Source organism: Sciurus carolinensis, chromosome 12 (genome assembly GCF_902686445.1).
Source record: "Sciurus carolinensis chromosome 12, mSciCar1.2, whole genome shotgun sequence".
In the NCBI taxonomy this organism is placed as follows: domain Eukaryota; kingdom Metazoa; phylum Chordata; class Mammalia; order Rodentia; family Sciuridae; genus Sciurus; species Sciurus carolinensis.
The window spans coordinates 46,602,759-46,629,902 of record NC_062224.1 but is presented as its reverse complement, the minus strand read 5'-3'; the positions used below and the strand labels follow the sequence as shown (position 1 = coordinate 46,629,902).

General features: G+C 41.0%; 1 protein-coding gene across 3 annotated transcripts in view; it reads left to right on the top strand.

Moving 5' to 3' along the window:
- The first annotated feature begins 1,883 nt into the window (after nucleotides 1-1,883).
- Nucleotides 1,884-27,144, top strand: part of Svil (supervillin) — a 223,911-nt gene continuing 198,650 nt past the window's right edge. Inside the window, exons 1-2 of one of the 3 annotated variants that reach the window (XM_047520176.1) lie at nucleotides 1,884-2,146; nucleotides 26,811-26,860. The gene's annotated coding sequence lies outside the window, so the exon portion shown is untranslated. Of the gene's footprint in view, nucleotides 2,147-2,957; nucleotides 3,083-26,810; nucleotides 26,861-27,144 lie in introns of those variants that run through there. The other 2 variants (XM_047520177.1, XM_047520179.1) reach the window with 2 other exon arrangements.

The window sequence follows — 27,144 nt, the reverse complement described above, 5'->3', positions numbered from 1 at the left end:
AGTGAGCACAGCTCTAGAGCTTCCTAAGGCAGGGTTGTGCTAGCTTTTGAACCATGACCTACAGGAGGGAATAAGGAAAACATCTGAGGACACAGCAACACCTCCCCCACCACATACATACGTATCCTCACAAATATAGTGAACCAAAGCAGACATTTTGTGAAAATAATACTCTTACTATGAAGGATGCACTTTAGTCTCTACATCTAATTCTCTTCATCAAAAAGGGGGGGGGTCTTTGCCCACAAAATTGATTTTAGGCCCAACAGTTTGAAAAATTCTGAATATGGAAAACGATATTTTAGAAGTCATAGAAGTTAATTAGGTATTGTAAAGGATGAAACTGTAATTCAATCAGGAGGTGATTTAAGGGAGAATGTTCACAAAATGTTGTTGGAAAAGTGAAAATTGCTTCAAATAAGGTATTTGCAAACAAATGCTAATTTGACTAAATCTTCTGAATTTCTAAGAATTCATTTCCTAAAGTAAGTGTCTGTATAACAGTATATATGCTGTATACTATTATACTAGCATTGTATATAATATTGTATATGTGTATATAATACACATATATATGATATTTTTGGGCAAGTTCAATCTACACCTCAAAGTTACAAAAATAGATAATGTCATTGTCTCCAGTTCTCATTGTAATAGAGGACACAGAAAAGTGAATCAGTAATTATAGTCCAGTGTTCTAAGGGCTATGACTGAAATCCATATGGGGTGCTGTGGGTGTTGGGAGGGGTCCCTTAATTCAGAAAGGGAGAGGCAGGCCTCCTGGAACAAGAGACTGGGAGGCGATTGGCATCTTCTGTCTTATACCAAGAAAATCAAAGTATGCCCAAGAGCATGGACCTTGCGGATATGCAGGGCATCGTATATGAGTGATCCCTATGACTGAGAGGCAGGCACAGATGCAACCAGCAGCTTAGACAGGCTAGGGAACTTGAATATTCTCCTGAAACATCAAAGGAGTCCATTGAGAGCTTTTAAGAAGAGCTGTGGGATCTGTTTTTAAAAGATCACTGAAGATGCAGTGTGGAGGATGCTGGCAGAGAAGCCAGACTGGAGTCTGTTTAGGAGACTGGTATCAAAAACCAGGAGATAGTCCAAAGGGCCTGGCCCAAGGTATTGGTGGTGGGAGCGAAGCAGGGGTTGGACACTATTGAAACAGACAAGTAACGTTTTCCATGTTTAAATTTATCTACTGCTTTGCCCTCCCAAACACTTTAACAACCTTAACTCTAATTTTCACGACTCCCTCAGCATCACCTGGGAATTTCTGAGAACTGCCAGTCCTCTGGCCCCACCTACAACTTAAGAGAATCAGAAACACATCGGATGGGGAAAGGGGCAACAATCATATGTTAACGACATCAGGGGAATTCTGATGTAGTTACGTGCGAAACACACTGAGGTAGGCTAAGGTCCCTTGAGACAGGCGGTGGGGGTGACCTGACTCTTCACACTTGCGAGTGGCCCAGCGAAGACAGTCTCCTTGGTAACTGTCCCGAGGAGCTACCAATGCAACGTTCGCCCACGTTACCAGGTTTTACCTCTAGAACGGCAGGAAACTCGAGTGCCGGCTTGGGGCTCGGAGGTAAGCGGCACTCCTTTGGCCTCTGAAGCCACAGGCAGTGAGTGGCATGTGACATCGGGTGAGAGATCTCAGCCCGGGAACCCCAACGCCCGGGAGTCGCCAGCGATTGAGCGGGGGCGCGTCCCCGGGCCGGGCCAGGACGGGAGCGCGCGGAGGGGGTGGGTCAGGCCGGCCCCGCCGGCCTGGCTAGCCGTCCGAGCCACTCAGAGCGCCCGGCGGCTGACACCCGGGGGCCCTTCAATTAATACCCGGCGCCCGCCTGCCGCTCCGGGACTCGCTTGCCGACTCTCGGGGAAGGACGCGCCTGGATTAGCCTGGCCAGCTCCAACTACTCCTCTCAGGCAGCTGCAGCGACTGGGGGTCCTACCAGTTTTCCCCGGCCTCTCCTGGAGAGCCAGCTTGAGTAGGGGACTGTGTGGTTGTCACCGAGGTCCCGCGCTAGACCGCGTTTCCCGGCCCTCGGGGAACTTCGTGTGGCTGCTGGGCCGGCAGGTGGGCGAGGGCGACCCTGCGGCCGGGGCTGGGCAGGAACGCGGGTACAAGGTGAGTGGGGTAGGGAAGTTTTGGCTCCTGGTAGCACGCGCTCCGCGTCAAGACGCTGGCCCTCCAGCCGAGATATCTTCTTTTCCACCCGGTTCCCCGTCAAAGTTTCACTCAGAACTTGTAGGAGGCTAAGAAGCTAACCTGCGGGAAGTGTTTGCTCAGGCGACAGAGCGAGTCAATCGGATAGCCACTCGCCCAGCTGGGGCGAACCATAAGTCGGCCAGGCTTTCAGCCCCAACTGGGACCCGGGAGCCCCAACACCCCGAGGCTATGACCGCACTTACAGCTCACCCCAAACCTTTTCCTAGCCTGGGACCCGGAGGCGTCCCCCTTCCTTTAATTCAGGCAGCAGAGAGCTGCTGAGGCTCAAGACACAAACTTCATATTCGAACCAGTAAAAACTGCCTTTGCAGTGTTTTAATACAGGACGTGCACATGCTGATTTGTCGCCGTTTCCTCCAGGCACCTCCCGGGGACAGGGTTGGACCAGCTGGACCGCAAGGGGGGTAATTCTGGGAGCGCGAGCTCAGTTAGGTCTGAATCTCGCAGAGAACGGTCCTCTGCGCGCTCGCCGGTGTTCTGGAAGTGCCTGACCAGCGGTGGGAGGCGTGGGTGTCCCTGCGCTCGGCTCTGATCTATTTTCTTCCACCTTCCTTGCTCTGCCCCTCGTCGGGTCTCGAGGGTGCTCCCGCCTGGTGGCCCGGCAGAGGGCGCCAGCTCCCGATAGCTGCGCGGGCCGGCGGAGGGGAGGGGACTCGTGCGAGCCTCCAGGTAAGGAGCGAAGTGAATCATCCCGAGAGCGGGGACCTGATCGTCGCTCAGTGGGAAAGAGGCGGGGCGTGGCCGGGGCGCTACTGTGAAGTCTGGGCTGTTAAGCCTCCGTCCCGCGGGAAGCAGCGGTTCCGCCACTCGGAGGTGTGGAGAAAGCCCTGGAAGGTGAGGAATGTCCCTGGTCGCTGTAGCCTAAGGGCAGAGAACGACAGCATGGGGCTAAGGCCGAGGGACACTAGGACGCGCCGCTGCGCCTCCCTAGAGGCTGAGGCCAGAGGTGGGATCAGTTTTATTGTGGCTGCTTATGGTCCTGTCCCGGACGGAGCGGGAACCTGGGAGGCGTCCGCAGGGAGCGGGCGGAGGATCCCGGGGCTGCTGCCACAGGGTGCTGCGGGCGGCCCACCGGGTCCCGGAGCAGTAACAAAGGCGCGGCGCGGCGCGGCGCGGCAGCTGCTTCCACCCACTTCCGTCCCCGGCGCGCTGGCGCGCGCAGCCGAGAAGAACTGGCCGGGTTGGGATTACTCTGCGTGGAGTTTCGGGAAGTTAGCAAGCTGCCCGTTACGCGGGGAGGAGGGGCGGGGAAGAGCGCGTCCTGGGGAGTTACGCGCTAGTGTTTAGAACTGCTATATTGTTTGTTTTCTCTCTCACTGTTGCGGGGGAGTGGCCAGGGCTGCAAGGGGCTCCCGCCCCCCACCCCACTCCCGGACCTCCGCGAGTTTGAACTAGGCGCGCGACTCACTCTGCCACCACCGCCCGCCCATGCCCCTCCCTGTGGTGTAGACGCCCAAAGGGACTCCCAGATGGGGAGTGGTTTAGTCCGCGGGTGACAATCAGGAGTCCCCAGTACCTCCTGAAGACGGTAATTGCATTAGTGAGTGAGAGGCGGGGAGGCTCCAGTCCAGGCCGCAATCTGGGTCAGGTGCGGAGTTAAGCGCTTCTGGCGTAGGCAATTCAGATCGTTTGAAGTCTGAAGGTTTATTGCAATTGCGAGTTTCGCGGAAGGGGAGAGGCCAGATGGGACAATTAAAAGAGCTCCTTGCCAATCACCCCTCCACCATCCCCGAGGTTTGTGGTAACTTTATGCAAATCCGTGCGCATGCACAAGTATTGCCATCGAAATGTCAGGCGCAGCATCTCTGCTGGCGCCAGATGTTTCCAGGACCTGTACAGGAGAGGAGGAAGTGCTGCCAAAGAAAGCCAAGTCCTCCCTACTGGTGTGAATCTCAACCCCCAGTAGTCAGTGGATGAAATTCACCTCTTAGTGTCTTATGTGCTTCCAAACCCATCTGTTGTAAAGAAAGGTCAGGAACCAGCTTTGATGGTGCAAATGCCTAATGCAAGAAAGAATCTTACCGCACTTTGGAAGGATCTTCACTTTGCTCTTTTAAACTTCAGGTCCTCCTCCCAGAAGGTTATTTCTGTTTTACACATGAAGAAACTGAGGCCTAAGGAGGTTAACAGAACTGGGTGAACAGTAATCCCAGCTACTTGGGAGGCTGAGGCAGAATGAATGATCACAAATTCCAGGCCAGTCTCTGCAATTTAGCGAGACCCTGTCTCAAAATAAAAAAATAAAAAGGACTGGAAATGTAACTTGGTGGAGCAGCCCTACCAAAAACAAGCAAACAAGTCCATGAATCCTGCTCCAAAGGCGACTGCTTACTTGCTTTGTTCTGTTTTGTTTTTTATGGATTGCTGGCTATACACTGTAACCCCAAGTTAAGGTTTGATTCTGTTAGGCATTAAGGTTTGATTGACTTTCCACACATTGTTGACCTCTGTTATTGCCAGCATCTCAACTAAACCAACTTTTAAAGCTTAAGGTTTATGAAAAACCACCTTCTAAAAATCTTTAGAAATATGTGACACTTCCAAAGAGAGTCAGAAATAGCTGCCCTTTGCTTTGTGTGCTATCTCATTAGGCAGGTGAGCTTGGACTCAGGAACTCCAACAGCTTAGAGCTCAATTTACCTTCCCTGTTGCAAGGAGCTGCAGTTTCTTGCCCTGTGTGGGATATTGCCACTGTGCTGACTGTGTGTTTAAAATTAAGTGAAGTCTCTTTGGAAATAACAGACAACCTTGCTAACCGATATGTTAACCCCCCTGAATTACTTCTGAGGGTCTAGGAATATGCGTAATCCATATATCCTCTATGCAACATGGAGCTCAGGCTTAACATATGGGATTTTGGTATTATGACTATTATTTAAAATGTATTGCCTCAAAGAAAGAGGTTTGAAACTTTGGAATGACAATCTGGGACTCAGAATGTCCTACTGCCCTGCCATTCCTGGAGATAGGAAGGCATGATGAGTAAGGCAAGCCTCTGAAGTCAGAATGACTGGGTTCAAGCACCCTTTATTGCTCTGTAACCTTAGACAATTGCTTAACCTCTCTGAGCTTCACTTTCTTCCTTTAAAAAGGGGATAATGATGGTGCTTCCTGATTTCAAGTGCAGGAGTTGAATTAGGCAATCCACATAAGGTACTTTGCACAGTGCCTAGCACATAGTAGCTGATCAACACATGTTAACGAATAATGGTGTTGTTTAAGAATAGACTCCTACTTTTTTCCCTTCCACTATTCATCTGGAGAAGTAAAGTAAGATGCCCAAACTCATTATTTTTCGTCATGACTGCAATTTTGTACAGTTAGGGATTTCCTCCTCTTTTGTCAGCAAGTTGAGCGTGGTAGAAGAGGTTAATAGTGATGGGAAAGTTTGCTGAAGGAATTTACAAGAGACTGTGTGACTGTAGGGCTTTCCTCCTGCTTTTGCCACTGTGTAATTTTGTGGCTGCCCCTCCAGCCATTTCCCTTTCCTTTTTAAATTTAAAGTCAGTGTCCAAATGACTAAGATGGCAGGACATTAACAAAATCAACTAAAACCTCAACTACATATAGAAAATGAAGCAAGTATTCTCTTTTTTGATTGATTAGCCATCTACACTACTAAAAAATTATCTGCTTCTGTGAAAACTGTACTGGCTTAAACTTGGAAAGAAGAACCATCTTGGAAAATAGAATATTTTCTGAAAGTTTGCTTAAAGGTGAGCCACCAAGTTGACAGAGGGGGAAAGAGAGTTTGATATGTAACATTTCAAAAATATTTGCTGAAATAGAGTAAATTACGTTTGATTAGAAAATTGCTAAACTAACAGTAACAGAATGAGGTACAGATCACTTAAGCTGAACAACTAGGGCACAACCAATGTGACTATTTCATGTGTGAAAACACTTGAAAGGTTTTCAATTCATGAAACATAAGTGGAGAAATAATTTTCATTTTCACTATTTTATAATTCTGAACTTTGTGCTTTTTATATTTTAAATGATCAATTATGGACCAGAGCACTAGAAACTATGTAGTATGTTAAACAATCGATGGTATAGTTTTGGTAAAAGTTATCTTTCTGTTTACTGTACAGATGGGAGTAAGAGAAGGATCATCATTACATAGGGTTGACATTTGGATATGAAATGCAGCTTTCTCCCACCCTGGAAAGTGAGCTGAGTGTGTAACTACTTGGCAGCCTGTAAAGGGTTAGGAGCAAGAGCCCCCCTTTTGTGCATCTTGCTCCATTTGTAGCCACTTGTGCTCCCACTGTGAAGTCAGAAGCAGCTGCTGGGCATGCGCCAGACCTGCTCTGGGCTGTCGCTTCCTTTGTAGGGAAGATAAACAGGCAGCGTTATTTTGGATCACATAGCAGCTTGTTCAAAAGCATCTTGCATTCCCCAGCTGTTCCACAACTTCTTCTCTTATGGGAGAGAACTTGCCAGCTGCTAGGGCAACTGTACTTACATTTGCTGCTTTTGTTCAGTAACCAAGGAAGGTAAAAATCCAGGAGCCTTTGTTAAACTGTAGCCATTGTAAATAGTCCTTGTTTGTTTCTGTTATGTCAATGTTATTACAGATAGAGTCTGTCGAGAGGAAAAGATTTAAAAGGAAATGTCAGAATTAACATTTTTTTAAATTGATTTTTTTTTAATGGTTAGGATAACCAGCCTGTCTACAGTTTTTCTATACTTAAAACCTAGGTAGCTTTTATAGTTCATTAATTAGTAAAGGAATGGATCTGACATTAAATTTTTAAAAAATGTTTTACCCTACGAATCAGGTTTAGTAATATACATTCTTCTATTGCACGGAATACTTCTATTGCATGTAATACTTCTATTGCATGGAAGTTCTTTTGCATTAGTCAGGGCTGGAAGGTACTCTGGCCATGCTTCTTGTTTTGGCAGTGAGAGAACTTGAATTTCCAAAAAGCTGTTACTTACCCAAGGTGATCTGGCTGTTTGGTTTAAGTCAGCCAGGCAAATGTTGAGTGTTTACAAGGTGACAGGCCTGAGGAACATGTGAAGATGGAAGAGGTTTGGGCCCAGCCCGATTGGGTGCCCAGTTCAGGAACAGCAGACATAAACAACAGGGAAACTGTGAGGACTGTAGTAGAGGCAGGCCCTTTTTGTGATTATGCCCCTTCACGCACCTCTTTGTTTTCAGAACAGTGCTGTAATCATGTCAACTCAAATAAAGCCAGAGTTCAGCAAGCTTATGTGCCAGTAAAAATCAAGGAGGAGAGCCTGGGTACAGTAAGACAGAAGAGGCATTATATGGTGTATCAAATTTTGAGTACCTGTACTTAAAGGTCTTGAATTCCTGTAAAGACACCTGTCTCACCTCAGTCTTTGCGTCTCCCCACTCCTGCCCAGCACTATAAGACATCTTGCATTGTTCCTCTTTATTGTGAATTGTGAATAAATGACCCTCTGGTAGCTACAGCATAAATCACAGTCCTTTATTGGGATTCAGTCTGCTTCAATCCCCTTTGTTCTAGAAGAGGTTATAAAATAAACCATAATCACTTGGACATGTATAAAACCCTCTGACTCTGAATCTCATCTAACTCTAAGGGGCCCTTGTTCTGGAAACTGCTATTGCTTCAGATCCCCTAGTGACTCAGAGTTGCTGAGTTGGACCCACAATTCTAAGCCCTTTAATCCCCTCTGGGCTCCTTCTACACATTCATGTATCTTCTACTTTATCCCTCTAGCACATTAATAACAGATTTTTACAGTGTTTCAGTTTTCAGTTGGTTTTTACTGCCATTTTCATTTGAGACTCTCAAGAACCCCATTAGGTTCCTACAGCTGGTGACCTGGGGTTTCCATTTTGCAGAAGAAGAAACTAAGTCTACAGTTGATAACTGGGCCTAGGCTAGGCCAGAACTTATATCTCCTGACTCAGAATTCAGCACTCTCCCTGGCTAAATGTTGGAAGGGTCAAAATATACATTAAAAAAAAAAAGGTTAAAAAGTCACTGGTTCCTAAGACTTCTTGTGCTTGCTCTGACTGTAACGGATCTTCCTGGTTTTTTACTGGGTGCATTCCCTGGGATAAATCTCTCATTACACTTCTCTGCACAGTACAGTTGTTCTCTTATCCTGTTATGTTTCTAAGTCTTGTCTCTCAAATGCACAGCTGCCATCTTTCTAACACATGCCTCCCTCCTTTCTGTTAACACACACCTGCATACACCTACACACACACACACATGCACACGCACATGCACATGCACATGCACACACAGGCCTTACGTGGCCTTGGGACCCATCCTCCTTCCTCAACTAGCCTATCTCCTTTCAGTGACAATTTCATATTTAAGCATCAGGTAGTTTATTCCAGTTTAATGGTTTGGGATGCTACAGAATTCTTGATGGTGTCAGACACAGACAGAAGGTCAAAGTTAACCTGTCTTGTCCTTTCTGCAGAAGGACTATTGGAAAATGGGCCATCGCCCCCTGGAAATGGTGACTGTGGTGTCCCCTCAGCATCGTACACCTTAGAGTTTAGAAACAGTAGCCATTTATTTTACCACGGGAGGAAGATGATGATGAGCTTTGTGGGTGCAGCCACAGAGAGCCCAGCCCCTCCTTTGCTTAGGATAGCTCTAGTGTTCATTGTGCAGCTGCAGTCCTGCTCCCTGCACGTACCTAGTGGACCTCCTCCACACCTCCAAATGTAGGCTGCTTTCTTTTCATTCTAGGACCCTTTGTCTTCCCTTTGACATTCTGCCCCTCCTGTCCCTGGTTGCTGCTGCCTGGCCACCTCCCTGCAGTCTAAGGTTTCAAGCGTCTTAGGGACGTATTTGCCTTGGATGCCCTTATCTCCATCTGTCATGGGTGTTTAATTGCTTCCCCCCACTATCCAGCCTGTTCTTGACTTGGGGTAAGTTTCCCCCACCCCCAACTGTCCTTTCTGGTTACTTCTGTCTGCCTTTGCTTTGGCTGATTCTGCTGCCCCCTTTTTGCTCCCAGCGCTGCTGACCTTTTGTATCCACAGTTTCCCAGGCTTTCCAATGCATGGCTTTGTTTCTTTCCAGGCTGTTCTGCTCTTTCTTCTTTCCCTTCCTTCTTTCCCCTTTTTTGACAGTGCTTCTTAATAGGTATATTCTTTTCCCTTTATTTTTCCAACAATTTGTAGACCCTTCTGCCTTTGTCCTGAGTTGATCCCATTTGGCTGTCACCTGAGTTTAGTATAATTATTACATTATATACACCCTCAAAGTTTTTATTTCGAGGGAACTTTTGCTTTTCAAAATACTTCTTTGGAATTGAAACTTGGATACACCCGTTTTGAAACTGGTCAGGTCAGGTCATTTAAAGAGTTGAACTTTGGGGAAGATTGAAATTTATTTTGGCTTTCCTTTCACATGGCAGTACCTGAAAGTGACTGGAATGTAAGCTTATTTTGAATAACCTTTTCTTTACAAATGGAAATTTTACACACACAGAGCAGAATTACTGTTTGTGCTCTCTCTCTCCCTCTTTTTTTTCCTCCTTCAAATTATATTTCTGGTGAATCTGGGGAGGGAGTGTGTGCTTTGTGGCCAGTCTGGGTTTGCATAAGTCATGAACAATTTGTCATATTAAGACTTACTCAGCCAGGCACAGTGGCACATGTCTATAATCCCAGGGACTCAGGAGTCTGAGGCAGGAGGATCACAAGTTCAAAGCCAGCAATTTAGCAAGGTCCTAAACAACTTAGCAAGACCTTGTTTCCAAATAAAAAGGGGCTGGGGATGTGACTCAGTGGTTAAGTACCCCTGGGTTCAATCCCAGGAACCCCCCCCCCCAAAAAAAAAAAAGACTGTATTGAGTCCTTTTGTTTATAAGGTTGTCAGGGATATGTCCTAACCATGATCCTGTGTTCAGAATCATATACTGGAGAAAAGTTTTAGGAAATCATTGTCAGATTGACCCTGATTAGGGAATCTTTATTTTTACCCCAAGCCATGAAGAGAGAGGGTTATGCCCAGTATCAGGAATTGATGGTCTGGATGTTGAATGCTCTGCCCTGTAGCAGAGGCTGCAGGGAGGACAGCAGTGGCTGCTAATGGGCTTGGCTGTGATCATGCACTCTGGAGACTTCCCATCTGGGCAGTGAACAAGAGATTGCTCTTTCTTTCTGTTTTTCTTTTTTTCTTTCTTTTTCTCTTCTTTTTTTTTTTTTTTTTTTCTTGTACCAGGTATTGAACCTAGGGGTGTTTAACCACTGAGCCACATCCTCAGCCCATTTTATTTTTTATGTTTATTTTAAGACAGGGTCTCATGAAGATTGCTCTTTCTAGTATGTGTGTGTATGTGTGTGTGTGTGTGTGTGTGTGTGTATAAGAAAGAGAGAAATATTTACCTAATTAAAATTTATCCTTGCTTTACTTTTTTTCAAGTCATAAAAAAAGTAAAAGAACTTACCTATGTCCAAATTAAATTTGTTTCTTTAATTTCTCAATTACACAAAGTTTTCTTGCTCTAGTAGAGATGGGACTCTGTTTATAACACTGGGATAAGAACTGATGTTTCAGTATGGACTATACCATAGTCTGACCAATGGATACTCGGTTCAGCGATGTTCTTTAACTGGTGGCTGCTGGGCATGGAATCTGGATGTGACCACCAACTTCAGTTAACATAGTCAAGTTGCCTATCTATAACAACAACCGGAGGAAGGTTCTTGAGATTGGAATTATATAGAAACGAAAGTGCTCAGACTGTTTGTTCATCTCTCATTTGTTCAGCTAACATTTCTCAGCCACCTGGCATATGTATGCACGTGTGTATAGGTGTGAGCAATGTGCATGGACATCTTCTCACATTCTTGGTGGTGACAGTACATTGTAGAGTGAAGCCGGCCCTCACAGAGCTTACAGTTGGGATAACAGCTGAAGAAAATAAGCATAGGTACTGTGATGGAAGCGCATTCCAGATGTAATGGAGACAAGCACTGAAGCCTTGGTGGGGTGCTGCTGCCGCCGCCGCTGCTGAAACCTGCTGCTATTTCCCAGGCCCTGTGCTGAGGGCTTGGCTTTCCTCCCTCTTTCAATCAGCACTGTCTTATTAAGCAGAAGTCTTGGTAGGTTAAGTATCTTAAAGGAGGTCAAACAATACACAGTGGAGTCTGAGTTTGAACTTGGATCCAAGGTCATGGACCTTCTTGCAATAAATGAGAGACCATCAATATATTCCGCAATTTACTTGTCCTCCATAGCTAGGCATCTACTTTAATCACATTGTACATCCTTCCCCATATGTAATTGTTATGTGTGTATTATATTTAGATCTTAAATGTCCCCTGAAGACCCTGATACTAAACACAGGTTGCCAACCTGTGGTACTGTTGAGAGGTGGTGGAGCCTTCAGGAGGTAGGGCCTACTGGAAAGAAAGTTAGGTCATTTGGGGTGTGCCCTTGAAGGAGATGTCAGGATCCCCAGCCCTCCCACCTCTCTCTTTCCTGGTTACTATGAGGCAGTCTTCCTCTGCCTCATGCTCTGCTTTGTTACAGATCCAAAGGCAACTGAGCCAAGTGACCTTGGACTGAAACCTCTGAACCCTGAGCTGAAAAAAAATTTTCCTTCTTATAAGTTGATTTTCTCAGGTATTTTGTTGCAGCAATGGAAAGTTGACTAATGCAATGATGATGGAAGAAGAAAGCCTGGAGCCACTTTGTATGAAGGATATACAGTGGTGATTTCACTAGCTCTGCCACTATATAAAGGAGATCCATGGTGACCTGGTTTAAAGAGTTTCTCTGAGTCTGTAATTATGCATTTTCTCTGAGTATCCTTGACATTCAGTATTCTGGCAACTGTATTTCTAGAGAGACTTTCCTTTCCCTCTGGTAAGCATTCCAGAAACTGGCTGCCAACCTTATTGTCACCCAGGAGAGACTGTAGCCCCACAACTCTGTTTTCTGGGTATTGTGTATTATACCAACAGCTTTGAGTTTCCACCTTGATGTTCTCAACTGTGCTTAGGTGAGAAGAATAGTCCTATTTCAGACCTGTTGAAGATAAGGGTAACTTCCTCATTAGGTTCTGCTCTTCAAATGGACCCTTCTCTGAGCAGGCACATGCCCACCAGGACACACCTGTGCAATAGTGTGTTCATCTTCACAGTCAGCATGGTGGAGTCTATACTGTTCTTCCTCCTCTCTCTGCCTTCTAAGGATAGGAAGGCTCTGTGTTTCTGATAACACCCGGTTTTGGTTGTGAATACTGGCCAGGCAGGTTAGAGGAAGCCTATTGCTCTTTGAAACAAAGGAGAGGCTCAGAAGGGAAGTGGAATCCTGCCTTCTTCCAGAAGAGACCAAGAGGACACCTACAGCATATTCAGGATGAGTTATCCTGTGGCTAAAGAAGAGACTTTGACAAGCATTTGTCTGTCCTGTGTCTGTTTCAGTTGTGACTTTTGGTAGGGATACAAGCAGAAAGCCAGATCTGTGTTCCTGATCTGTGTGTCCTGATGAGGAAATTCCACAGGTGAACATGCTATTTATTTAAAGACTGCAATTCTTTCTTAATCCATCCTATTTTAAGTCCAAAAGCTCTGAGAATAAAACTGAGAGTTTACATTCCTGGAAAAAGTGATAGATCATGAAGTAAAATTTAGAGAGAACTTATTTCAAGCAATTATAGACTGTTTCTGTTCAATTCCTAAAAATTAATTTGATATAAGATTTTAAAATAGGAGATGTATATGTTTGTATACATATATGTGTGTGAGTGTGTTTGTATTTTTTATATATATATATATTGTACTGAGATTGAGCATTGAGGTTCCAGGAAAAAGAAAAATATATTATATGCTTGACAAGAAAATTGTATGATTAGAAAATGTTTTGGTTGATTATTTATGTAAACCCAACATCTGTGTGTTAAAAAAATAACTTCCTCATCATTTTTTAAAAAACTGAAAGCTTTCATCGCGTGGCATTTATTTTTTTCTATACTTGGTTCTCACAGTGCTGGAGGAAAACACAAGTTAGTTACAGCAGTGAAAGCACTTTATTTTTTTTTTCCATATGAAAATTGGTTCCATCTTTTGTAACTTGGCTTCTAAAAACAAAAACAACCCCCCTGCCCCCCAAAGACGAACCTTAGGAAAAAACTGCAGATTTAATTGTGGGAAACTTCTCACTTTCCCTTTGAGCAGATGCTGGTTCTAGGTTTAGGTTGTATCTGATTTAGCACTGTGCATAAGCGTAAACCCATATTTTGTGTACTCCATACCCATAGTCTTCAATACACATTTTCTTCTCACTTCCCATTTCAGCCAGAAGTTGGTTTTGCCAAGTTCAATGCTGTGTTTGCATAATCTTCACCCAACCGTTTTTCTCATCCAAGTTTTTTATCCTCTTTGGTTGCCAGATTCACATGGATTGCTTATAGTTTCCCCAACAATGGCTTTTCTGTTTCATGTTTTCATATTTTCCAAATGGTTTTCCCATTGTTTGGGATTCTCGGGACAACTAAGGAGAGTTAATGAGCTGTGGAAGTAGGCAGAGTGGCTTCCATTGTATTTAGGCTTGCTGGATTCATTTCCATCACCAAATATAGCTGAAGATGAGGATATCTGTGATTTCACATTTTAAGATTTTGGTTTAAGTAGGGGAGTGGAGACAAGCTAAAAGATGACAAGAATTGACTTCATACACAGTGTGAAAGAATTTTTCTCTCTCAAGATGTTTTTCTTCCCCTTCTTCCCCTTCCTCTTCTTCCCCTCCCCTTCTCCATCATTTCCTTCTGCTCCTCCCTCTCCTCCATCATCTCTTCCCTTCCCTCCATCATCTTCTCCTCTTTCACCTCCATCATCTCCTGTCCTCTCCTCTATCATCTATCTCCTCCTCTTCCTCTTCCTCCTCCACCTCCATCATCTCTTCTCTTCCATCATCTCCTCCTCCTTTTTTCATAGTCTGGTAGGACAAACATCTCTTGCTAAGAATAATGCTTTCTTAAAAGTGAATACTGAAAGTTTCAGGTCAGGTACCATGAAAATTGTTTGCATTTCACAAGCATTTTGAAATCACAGTTGAGGTTGGAGATGCTTATTCAGATTTTAAAATATTGTGTACTTTTGTGTGCAGGGCCTTCTGCTAGGTCTTTTCACATATCTAATGTCAATCACAATCACCATGTGAAGCAGGTAGTCTTATTTCCATTATGCAGATGAGAAATATCAAGGTCCACAGAGGTAAAATGGTTGGTCAAAACCAGGTATCTAGTGGGAGACATAATTGAGAATTAAATCTAGATCTTTTTCTGGTAAAGCCACATTCACATGGCAATACACTAAGCTAATAAATAAGTGGTAGTAATACCAAAATGAAGATCATACATGTGATAGAGGATTCCAGAAGTGCGGTTTAATGCAAAATGCAGTAATAATAAAAGAACAAAGCTGTCAATTTAGGGTTGAAGTTTTTAGTGCCTTGGGAGGCAATAATTCAAGTGTCTGTCTGCTTAAGAGACATTTATTGTCCCAGATTTTAGTACAACTCATAGTAAAAACACTGTTGTGTGCATGCATGTGCATGTTTGTTTGTGTGTGAATGTGCACATCCTGCAAAGACAAGTTTGGTGCTAATGTGGAAAGAATTCTAGCTTATAAAACCTGGAAAATGATCATTACCACTGTTTTCTTTCTTTTCTTTCAATAACTTTATTGAGGTATAATGTTGCCACTGTTTTCTTAACCTTCTAGTTAGGTTTTTGGGGGAAAGTTCGGGTTGGTGTTAAGCCACAATTTTCTAACTTGCAGGGCTCTATGATATGATCTTGGATAAATTACTCAAAACTTTTCTTGATTTTTGCAGAAAAATCTTTTCAGAAGTAATTTGGGAGATTTTTGTATTTTAAAAACTTGTGCAAGATAGAATGTATAAGTTTAAAAAGGAGAACAACACTAACTAGAACACTTAATGTTTCCCTCTTGATGTTCTATATGAACAGGAGGAACACATTAGCATAGTCATTCAATATAATACCTTTAAGTATGATCTATGTCTCCATATGTATCTCATTTTATTTTACTTTATAAGATGAAAAGTACAGGCCTTCATATCTTTTTTTTAAAGATGAGGAAATTTAGACCCACAAAAAAAAGTATTAGATTCAAGATTATCAAGCACTAGGCATCAGGATCCAGCCTGGAACCCAGGTCTTTGGATGCCTCGCCCTACATGAGCCAGTAACAAAAGATAGAGATTTTCCAGTGTGTTTCTTGAAAAACCTTTAAATAGGGTTATTTCTGATATTCTATTTACCAACATTTAAAACTTGATTATAAAGCTGTCCAACTTCTTTTCTTTGTTAATCCATCATGAGATGTTAGGCAACAGCTGTTGGAAGAGTGTAAGTTACCACCATAAATAGAGTAAAGCTCTTCATTGAGGGTTGGAAGGAAAAGTTTGGCTCAGTTGAATGATGCCTCAGGATTTTCAGTGATCAAAATGGAGAGACTGACTTTGCTGTTGAAGGTATTGACTTTCCTGATCTTTACTGGGATTATTCAAGCAGATGTGCTGGAGAGTTAATCTCTGCTCTGGGGGTGTGCACACTTACTAGTCAGTGCATGTAGGAAAAGGAACTAATATTTACTGAGCGTGTTATGCTATGTGCTAGGCAACATCTATACCTTATTTTATAACAGCTGTTAGTGTAGTCCTATAAGGAGCACAATTAGTCTCATGGAGCTTTAATCTAAGTGGTGGGGCTGGTGTTATTTACAGATCTGTTAGATAAGTCCAGTCTCTTTCAACTAACTCTGTCACCAAATGCTGTGATTTATTTTTGAAGATTAGCTTTCCTGAAAGTACCTTCTCCTGTAACTCTGGATCAGCATAGATGTCAGACAAAAAGCACTAGTTATGATGATACCAGTTGGAAGTCAAAAGACTCTTCTTTTCCTTTAAATAGCTTTATTGAGGTATAATGTTGCCACTGTTTTTTTAATCTTCCAGGTAATTTGTTTTTTGGGAAAAGTTCAGGTCAGTATTTAGCCACAATTTCTTAACTTCCAGGGGTCTGTGATATATCTTGGATAAATTATTCAAACTTTTCTTGAAATTTGCAGAAAAATTGACCTGGATATGGACTGTGTACCCATTATTAGCAGCACAGGGCAGTACTCCTCAAACTTTCGTGTGTATATGTGGCACTTGGTGATCTTGTTCCAATCTTTCCTGCATGTACTGATGATCTGTCTACTTTTTCTATCAGAAGTCAAGAAAGCAGCATAGAAATATGTGACTACAGCTGTGAACTTGTCTGTTTCTCCTCAGTTCTGTCAGTTTTTGCTTTATATGTAGACAGTCCCCAACTTATTGATGGTTCAACTTCATGATTTTTGGACTCTATGATAGTGTGAAGGTGATACACGTTCAGTACAAATCATGCTTCAAGTTTTGACTTTGATCTTTTCCCAGGCTAGTGATATGTGGTGTGATACTCTCCTGAGATACCTGGCAGCACAGTGGGCTACAGCTCTGTGAGCCATGGAATCATGGGGGAAAATAGCTGATAGTCTACTGTGCCACCATTTGGGGATGTTGTTTTGTGTTTTTGAATCCCTTCCCATCATGTCTACAAAATGCCTGTGTGTGTACATGAGATACGCAACACTTCATCAGAAAAGAGCCTTTGTGTTAGGCAGTTTTGCCCAACTGTAGGTTGATGTTAGCATTTGTAGCAGGTCTAAGGTAGGCTAGGTTAAGCCAAAGTGTTTTGTATGTGAGAAATGTATTGAGTGTCTTTTGACTTATGGTATTTTCTACTTAGGTTGGGTATATTAGAACACAAACCCAATGTAAGTGAAGGACTTTCTATATTTAGATGTATAGCTACTGAAGTGAATCAACGTTTAGGATTTTTATTCTATTGATAAATTGGCCACTTACCATTATGAAGGGATCTTTTGTCCATCAACTGATGTTCTTTGCTCTAGAATATACTTTGCCTGATTTTCATAAAGCCACCTCAGTTTTCTTTGGTTTGGTGTTAGCATGGTGCATCTTTTTCTATCCTTTCACTTTAAAACTATTTGTGTCTTTATATTAAAGTGCAATATACATTTGAATCTCCCCCCCATATGAAAACCAGTCATTTGTTGGAATATTTAGGTCACTTACATTTAATGTAACTCTTGATACAGCTAATTTTGAATCTTTCATTTTGCTAGTTGTTTTCTTTGTAGCCTATTCATTATTCATTGCTGTTTCCTATTTTTCTGCCTCCTTTTGGAATTATTTGAATATTTTTTAGGATTCCGTTTTCTCTCCTTGATTAGCTTATTAGCTGTATCTCTTTGTTTAGCTATTTTAGTGATTGCTTTAATAAGTAAGTATACATCTTTAACTTTTGCAGTTTGATAGTTTTTCCCTTTTAGTTCTTAAAGTTGAAGTTTTAAACATAAGCAATGTGTTTCTGAGTACCTAATATACCTGAATCTTGAGTTTCTCCAATCTGTGTGGCGGAAGCAGGTACTACTTTCACCTGCGCCTGAGCATTAGCTGCTGCTGTCACTCATCTTTTCTGGTGTGCTTTCCCAGCCACAGGAAGTTTGCTTACATACATGGACCGAGATTTCTGGTGTTCTCTCTGTGCACAGTTCTCTCCCTTTTGGTACCCTTTCTTACAAATCCTAGCTGCCTGAGTTTCCCCAAACTCGCAGTCTGTGTCCTCCACGCAGGGAGTCTGCTGGACTCTTCCTGGGTTCTCTCTGCCTGTGTTACTGCCAAGAAATCTCTCCAGGTGATAAGCTTGTGCAATCGGAGGCTCATCTCATTTGCTTCCTGCTGTCCTGTGTCCTGAAACCATTAGGCAATATTTTTGACTGGTTTCTCTTTTCACCCCCAACCATCTCCTGGTTGTCAGGCAAAAAGATAAATGTGCTTTTTTTTTTTTCCCATCTTGATCAAACCTAGGATTTTTATTAAAATTCCATTTCTGTTTAGTATGTTTTAGCTAGGGCCTGAGATTCTACAGTTTTAAGAAATTTTCAAATGATAGTAGGGTTTCTGGGAAAAGACTGCTTTAAGTAGCTAGAGATTCTGACTATTCAATAGATATATAACATGACCACATCTGTAATTTGAGAATTCTTTCTTTTCTTTCTTTTTCTTTTTTTGTGCTACTGGAAATTGAACCAGTTGTTACTGAGCTACATCCCCAGCCCTTTTTATTTTTTACTTGAGACAAAGTCTCAATAAGTTGTGAAATCTGGCCTCAAACTTGTAGTCCTCCTGTTTCAGCCTCCCTAGTAGCTGGGATTATAGACACATGCCACCATGCCTGGTGTAATTTGAGATTTCTTAGTATTTACATTAAAACATAAGAAGAAATAGGTGAAACTAATTTTAACAATCTGTTTTTCTTAATCCAGTCTATCCAAAATGTTATCATTGCAACATACAGTCCATGTCAAAAATATATATGAGACATATTGTCTTTCCTTTTTTTTGGTAGTAAATTTTGAAATTTGGCATATATGTTATAACTATATCAGATCTAAATTCAGATACTAAATTTTCATCTGAAGTACTTGGTCTGTATTTAGATTTCATAAAATTTATAGTTGAATTTTAACCAAGTTCCGTACTTAAGTTTTCTAGCAGCTGAATCAAGTGTCAAAAAAATCACTTTCCATTAATATTTGCATCCAGATTGACACAACTGATTCATCTTTTTTTAGAATTAATTTGGCTTTTTGAAACAAAAGCACGTCAGTTTAAAAGCTCTATCTGTTCAAGTTATGTAAGTTCACTCATTCTTGTGCCAACTCAGGATTTCTAACATCAAATCCAAAAGAATACTGTATTTCACCACATGATCATCGCCAAAGCATTAACCTATATTCATATTCATGAGTATTCTATGCATCCTAATATTGGACCAAAGATAGTTTAGTTTAAATGATATTTAAGTAATATGAAGACATATTTGAAAAAGCTTCATGTAATGGTCATGCCTCACTTTTTTTGTAAAAAAAAAATGGCATAAAATCTGTGACAATTGTGTGGTGAAATATATTTTAAAATTGAGAACCAAGTTTAAATTTATCAATATCAAGACAATATTCTTCAAACTTTTCTTGTACATTTTGAAGGCATTTTATATCTGCTTTTTTTCTTTTTTTGTACTGGGGATTGAATTCAGGGACATTTGACCACTGAGCCAACCACATCCCCAGCCCTATTTTGTATTTTATTTAGAAACAGGGTCTCACTGAGTTGCTTAGCACCTCGCTGTTGCTGAGGCTGGTTTTGAACTCATGATCCTCCTGCCTCAGCCTCCTGAGCCTCTGTGATTACACGTATGCGTCACCATGCCTGGCTATATCTGCTTTTGATTTCAGTGAAATATGTGTATTGATTCAAATTGGAAAAATATATAGCCAGGGGTGGTGGCACATACCTGAGGCTGAAGCAGGACAATCCAGCATTTCAGACCAACCTTGGCAAGGTAGCAAGACCTTGTCTTAAAATAAAAAATAAAAAAGGCTGAGTGTAGCTCAGTGGTAAAGAACTCCTTGTTCATTTACCAGTACATACACACACATATGTATATCACCATTATTTTTCCCTCCTCTTATGAAAAGTATTAATTTCGGTGCAGATTCTTTTGCCTGTCTAACTGGGTTACAAATAAATTTTCCAGTTCTTGAAACTTCAAACTTGGCTTTTTCATAGGTAGTGTAATATCTGTGAGTAAATACAAATCACATTGCTTTTTATTGTCTTCACTGAGTATATTGCATGTGTTCATTTTGAATAAAGCATAACATGAATTGGAGTTAACTGTATAATGTATCTTTGTAGAATTCTTCTGTGACTCATCTGGAAATTATTGGCAAAGAATACGATTATTGAATTCATGGTTTTTGCCAGGCACAGTGGTGCTTGCCTGTAATCCTAGTGGCTCAGGGATGGGGTGGGGGTGCTGAGGCAGAAGGATCACTAGTTCAAAGCCAACGTCAGCAACTTAGTGAAGCCCTAAGTAATTCAGCAAGACCCTGTCTCAAAATAAAAAATAAAAAGGGCTGGGGATGTTGCATCTCTGGGTTCAATCTCTGGTCCCCCCAAAATAATAATAATAAATAAATAAATAAATCATGGCTTTCTATTACTTTCAACAGTTCCATAGACTGGCAGTAATTCATAGCATTTATATGTATCTACTAGACACTTTTAACAATATTTACCTTGGTTTATATTAGTGTCCTATGGGCTATTGCTTAGTTGCTTAATTAAAAATATTTCACTTTTTATACAATATATTTTTTATGTTCTCACAATTTTCTTACAAAATTTCTCTAATCATTTTCTTAGCTTTTCTCCATCTAAAGATTATTTTTTTTTTTGTTTAAGAATCAAAGATGTTTTATTGTTGACCAGAGTTACGAGCTCAGATGTTAAAAATCATTAAAATTTTTTTACTGGCTGCTTAATTCTAACTTCGAGTGACTAATTTCATTGATCCTTTTTTGACTCTTTAGAGGAAACAGCATCAAATTCACCATGGCTTTGCTGAAATTACCTCTTAATATTGTTTGCTTTATCATCTGTGATTTTCTTGTTGCAGCCAAAAGCTTGTTCATGTTGCTGTGCTATAGAAAATCATAATTGCCTTTGATTATGACATTTTTTGTAAAACTTCCTCTTCCATCTCCTTTTCCTTTTACCATTCTGATTGTAGAATTAGCTTCTGTATCTCCATTTGCTTTTGTGTTATCACTAAGACTGTTTTAAATTTGAAAATATTGCCATATTTATTTTATAAACTAGAAAAACAATTATATATTTTTTATTTTTTATTTATTTATATTTTTTACAATTATATTTTATATAAAACATGTTTTTCAATGTAATTGCCAATGGTGGCTTACATAATTAATACTATAACTCGTACATTCTAAAATATTCAGATGAGTGCACTACAGTGTTAAATCTGTGGGAACACAATCGTTTCAGCCAATCAGTGTAGATTGTTGATTGGCTACTCTGTGTAGATCCCCACACTACACTTGACTAGTAACATCTTAAGCAACATAGCATTTCATGTCAAATGTAGTCCTGTCAAAGCAAAGTATTTGTGTTTAATAGAAAAATACTCTGCTTCTGTTTATAAATTTAAATAAAATTCCTTAAAAGTTAACATTTAGTTCCACATTTCCAATATGGCACATCACATTTCAATGTTTGACCATTGGTTCTTGTACTGGGTAGATCAGGCCAAGAGCTATTTGTATTTAAACCTAGGACCTCCTCCTATACCTAGATGGTTTCTCACTTTCTTCTTCTGCAGCTGTTTCTTCCTTGTCTGATCCCACAGCATCCAGGAATTTTTGGAGTGTGGCAGAGGAAGTAAGTAGTCTCTGAAGAATCTGATGACTGTGCCTCAAGGGCTGGTGAACTTTCAACTCTCCACTGTACTAGACCATTAGGACAAGTCTTGGGGCATGAGTTCTGACCTCAAGGTCAGTCTGGGATAGACTGTGAATTCTAATAAGGGTTAGTTTGGAACGAGGCCAGGACAGGGTTTGTAGGTCAACTGCAGCTGCTCTTACTCTTCCCATGGGCTACTAACTGATGACCTGTAGAGCATTCTGACTTGGACTTACTTGAATGGGGATTCTGTCAGCTGAGGTTGCATTCTCTTGGTTCTGGATGAAGTAGATTTCATCTTCACACCATTCATTAGGGTGTTAGGGGAAAACTGCCTCTTAGCTAAGTTGGCTGTGATATTTTCATAACATCATCTCTATTAATAATCAGAGTGCTTGCCTGTAATCCCAGTGGCTTGGGAGCCTGAAGGAAGAAGATTGCAAGTTCAAAGCCAGTCTCAGCAACTTAGTGAGGTCCTAAGCAACTTAGTGAGACACTGTATTAAAAGCAAAAAGTTAAAAAAAAAAATAAGGGCTGGTACAAAAAAAAAAAAAAAAAGTGGGGGACTGGGGATGTCACTCAGTGGTTAAGTGCTCCTAGATTCAATCCCTGATACCAAATCATTGTCACCACCATCATCATCATTACAGACTATGGAAGTACACCTGAGAAAAGTGGAGAAAATGGAACAATTGATTTGTCTGTTATAAAGAAAATAATGATGCAGTAAAACTTTCAGAATGAAGAAGCCACCTTCATGAACCAGGACATTCTTTTTAGAATGTGTATGCTTGATTTTCTCTAATCCCATCTAGCCTGGACCTTGATTAAACCTTGGATTTCCTTCTCTTTTTTGAAAATTCAGTTTATATCCTGAAGATTTCTGAGTTTGTTTTACTGGCCTCATAGGAAATTTTGAATGTTTACTTAACTCTTAGGTTTTAAAGCCTTTTCTTTTGTCCCTGATCCTTCTCAATGTTTTCTAATCTCCCAAACACATGTTCTGTGCTTTGTATGTTGATATATGTTTAGATAGGGTTTAATGATTACTTTAATGTCATAAAGTTTACTTAGTTACCACTGAACAGCATGCTTTAGAATCCTGAAAACACTGAGAAAAAGATATTTTGTTCTCTTTAATTTCCATTTTTTCTACTCCCCCACTCTTGCATTAGGAATTAGAAAACAGATCCACAGTGAATGTGTCCAATAAATTCACCTAGTTTCATGATGTTTCTAAGGAAAATAATAAAACCTAAACCTCAGAGTCTTTTTCAGGTTTAAGTATTGTTTTGTCAATGTAGTTACAGTAACTTCCTTTAGAGTCATTCAGGATAGAGATGACTCAGGATAACTTTGCACTGGTTGGCTACATGGGATAAATGAGTGACCCTCTGCCATGCAGCAAGGACGATCAGCTATCTTGGGTCTGTGCCCACCTCTGACACCATCTGGTTGAATAGCCTAGGGTGAGCAGCTTCCCTTTTTCCAAACCTTATTTATTCATCAAGGTAGGATTAGATTCTAACACTGTTTACCAATCTGTTCACTGAACATCAATGGTCCTGGGATATTGGTAGTTTGGTGCTTCTTCAGTGCATTCAAATAAATTGGCTAAAGGTTGTGTATTACACTCTACTTCCACATTGGGTATCAGAAGCTCATAAACACAGTAGAGACTACAAGAAGCCTGGAAGTAAAGAAATCTGCTTCGCACTGTTAAATCTTGCTTCTCCTGAACTCTTCGAATATGAAAGCTATCCTTCATTTGGAGAAAAACTTTTGAATATATTGGAGTATCCTATAGTACATCATTTGAGAAATATTGAACTATATCAAGAGTCAGCAGATGAGAGATTGCCAGCCAAATCTAGTTTGTCACTTGTTTGTGTAAGTAAAGTTTTGTTGAAACACAGTCTTACCCATTCATCTATGAACTGTCTGTTTGAGCTACAGTGGCAGATTTGTGTAACTGCAGCAGAGACCTGTATGGCCCACAATGCCTAAAATATTTACCATCTGGTTATTTACTGTCAGTAACCCCTAAACTAGATGATTATTTTTTAATGCGATTCATAAACACAGTTGAAAAAAATCAGAGTAAAGAAGAACTGTTAGTGAAAAGCAATAGTGTCTTTCCAGAGTCAACACATTTTTAATAGCTCTTTTTTTGTAGTATTACTTCTGTAACTCAAATAATATACTTACTCAGTTGTTTCTGATGCCTCTACTTTGGGTTTCATCTACTGGTGCTTTGGCTATGATAGATGAAGCTCAAATGTGCACACACTCAAACACAGGCAGGCACAACTTCTTTGTTTTATCAGTATTGAATTCTTCTATTGATTACCATTGTAATTTTAAGTTTTGTACATCTCTATGTCTTATTCTATCTGCTTTTCTTCCTTTTATCTCAAGTGCCGTATTTTATAAGATGAGGGTTTTCTGTCTTTCAACTTTTCTCAGCTCTGTCTTTGCTTTTACTTTGTTGGGGTTGATGACTTGGTCTGTTCTTTCTACTTGGAAATGTTTTCTTCGCTTGGTCATTGGCTGAGTCTCAAGGTTGCAAGCCAGTGGAGCAGGGAGTGTAACCTTTGAATTTAAAGGTTTCAAGCAATGTTATTATATACGCAGCCTGACGGAGAGCCAAGCAGTGTGGTGTGGACACACTGCTGCTCTGTGATTCTAATAGCACATTATGGTATTACTCAGAGGAGAGAGCTTCTAATGTCTCTTTCAAATGGGTTCACAAGTTACTCAAAATCATGGCACATTTTGACCATGTCTTGCTTTTCTTTTGTTCAAGGTGCTTATTTTCCCTTGAACTTTTTAATTCACCTGTCTTTTTCCTCCCCTTGCCTTTTGAGGGACAAATCATGCCTCCTTTTCTTCTTTCCCTTCACTCACATAATGTTTTTACATTTTTAAAGAAAAATTGTTTCAGTTATCATTTTAGTGGGCTAGACTACCTGAGTTTAAATCACAGCTCTGGTATTTACCAGCTGTGTGGACTGTTCTAAGCTTTCCATTTCTTACCTGCATAGTGGAGACGATAATGGTGATAGTCTCATAAGTATTATGAGAGGTAATTAAATAACACACAAAGAGTACTTAGTGCAGTGTCTGGCATGTGTTCTCTGTTTTGAAGATAACTTCAGCTGCTATTATTTGTAAATGTGTTACGTTATTTTCAATTGATTGTATTCTTTTAATTATTACTTAAAAAGTACTTCTAATTTGTAAAATACTGTTTCTTTAGTTTTAAAAATTCTACTGCTTTTGCTGCTACTGTTATTAACACTCTCTTGCAGATATCTTCAAATAAGTAGAAATAGGAGCTAGGAAAAATTGAGTTTAGGGTACAATTAATGGCATGAATTGAAAGACATTTAATTTTTTTTTCTTGAAATTTTTCTTCCAACTTTTAAATTTTTGAAAATGCTTAAACCTAAAGAAAAGTGGAAAGAACAGTCCATAGTCTCCCTCAGCCTCCCTCTGTAAAGATACTGGTAATTACTTTGGGCCCATCTCAACAATCCAGGAAAATCTTCCCATCTCAAGTCTCTTAACTTTATCACATCTGCAAAATCTTTACCATAGAGGTTCCAGGTTCCAGGAATTGAAATGTGGATATCTTCTGGGATTTCATTATTCAGCCAGTTACACATCCTTTGACCATGACTGTTTATACAGCCTACATTAATTTTGGCTGTACTAAAGATTTTCTTGGGAAAGTTACAAATTGAAGGCGAAATGACCCCCCTAAATTTTCCCTTCATTACCAATATCCAAGAATAGAGAACTCCTAATATTTTATAATGTATGTGTTTAAAAAATCATTGAAAATTTCTCTCTCATTACTGCATTTCAAAGAAACTTTAAAAATTGGCACTGGATTTACATTGTTTAAACTGATCCACTGTAAGCATCTCAATCTAGTGCTTAAGTTAGGGGTAATATTTTGAAATTAGTTCTTTAAATCTATTATGAGTTAAAGTATCCCCCCTCCAATTTCCAGCACTCCTGGAAAGTATCTGTATGTGTCTTTTGGTTTCAGGGTTAGACCTCGAGTTACTCTAGGTTATCCTTGCTGATGGAGGAAATAAAGGTGGGGACTGGGCAGTGAAATTGAACAGGTACCTGAATGTCCAGGGTGTAATGTAGAATCCTGAAGTGACCTTCAGTTTTCACTTAAGTCCTCCCCCTCACTCCTTTCCACATGCCTATCTTTCCACCCAGGCCTGCACCCTTCAGGGACTTGATTCCATTAGAATCAGGGGCTCAATCCATTGGATTGAGCTCAGAATGGCTTTCTACTTTGCATGTATATTCCCAAATATTCTGGTTCAGGAAAAGAGGAAAAAGTGGTAGAAATTGCCCTGGTAGTGTATTCTGCACACCATGTTAGGGGCTTTGACAGCAACCCCATGGGGTGGCCAGTTATGTCCATTTCCTGTAAGTAAAAGCAGGAGAGAAAGGTGAACCACTTGGGTCTGCCCCTGTCCCTGGGGGTGACTGTTCCCACAAACTCCCCCTGTGGTGTAAGAAAGCTTTTCTGACTTCCTCCACTTTTGACCATGACTGTAGGTTTGGCCATCCCAACATTAGTATGATCAGGGTGTTCACACACACAGCCTGCTCTGGGTGAGGCATAGTTTAAGGTGCAATGCCCCTGTCCCTGGGGGTGACTGTTCCCACAAACTCCCCCTGTGGTATAAGAAAGCTTTTCTGACTTCCTTCACTTTTGACCATGACTGTAGGTTTGGCCATCCCAACATTAGTATGCTCAGGGTGTTCACACACACAGCCTGCTCTGGGTGAGGCATGGTTCAAGGTGCAAGAAGTGGGCCTGACCCCACTCTCATGGGGCTTTCAGTCTAGAAAGGGAGAAGGAACAATGAATCAAGATTACAAAAGTGTTAGGTGCTCTGAAGAGTGCTGTGAGCAGGAATGGGAGTGGGGTGGAGGGAACCTTTAAACTGGGCAATCAGGTAGGTTGATTTAGAGGTGATGCCATTTGAATTGAAATCTGAACTTGAGGGAGTGCTTGGGCCCAGAAAAAGTGTCACTCACAGGCACACCTGCCACTTGTGCATTTGCATATTTATGTTCACAGAAAACATGGAGGTGAACTGACTGCCTTTTAGTTCATACATCCTCTTTCCTGTTTCTTGCAGGTTTTTCAGGACAGAGGTGTGTTTTGTGAATGAATGATTACAGCCCCAGAGTAAGTTGTTGAATTTTTATCATGCTTTTCTCATTCAGAGAATTCGCGTTTCAGGATAAACCCTTTCCATCTTTTCTCGATGAAAGGGTACAATATTTAATTTTTCAATTCCACCAGTAAGTGATTTTCTTGGGGGTAAATGAGGGAGTGATTGGAGGAAATAATCAATAATTAACAAATTAAATTTTAAGTGAAATTTGGTGAGCAAAAATTGAGATCTTTTCTACTGCAGGTCTACATTAGATTCTTTGGGAGATTGAAAAAGAAGAAATGGGACTGGGGTT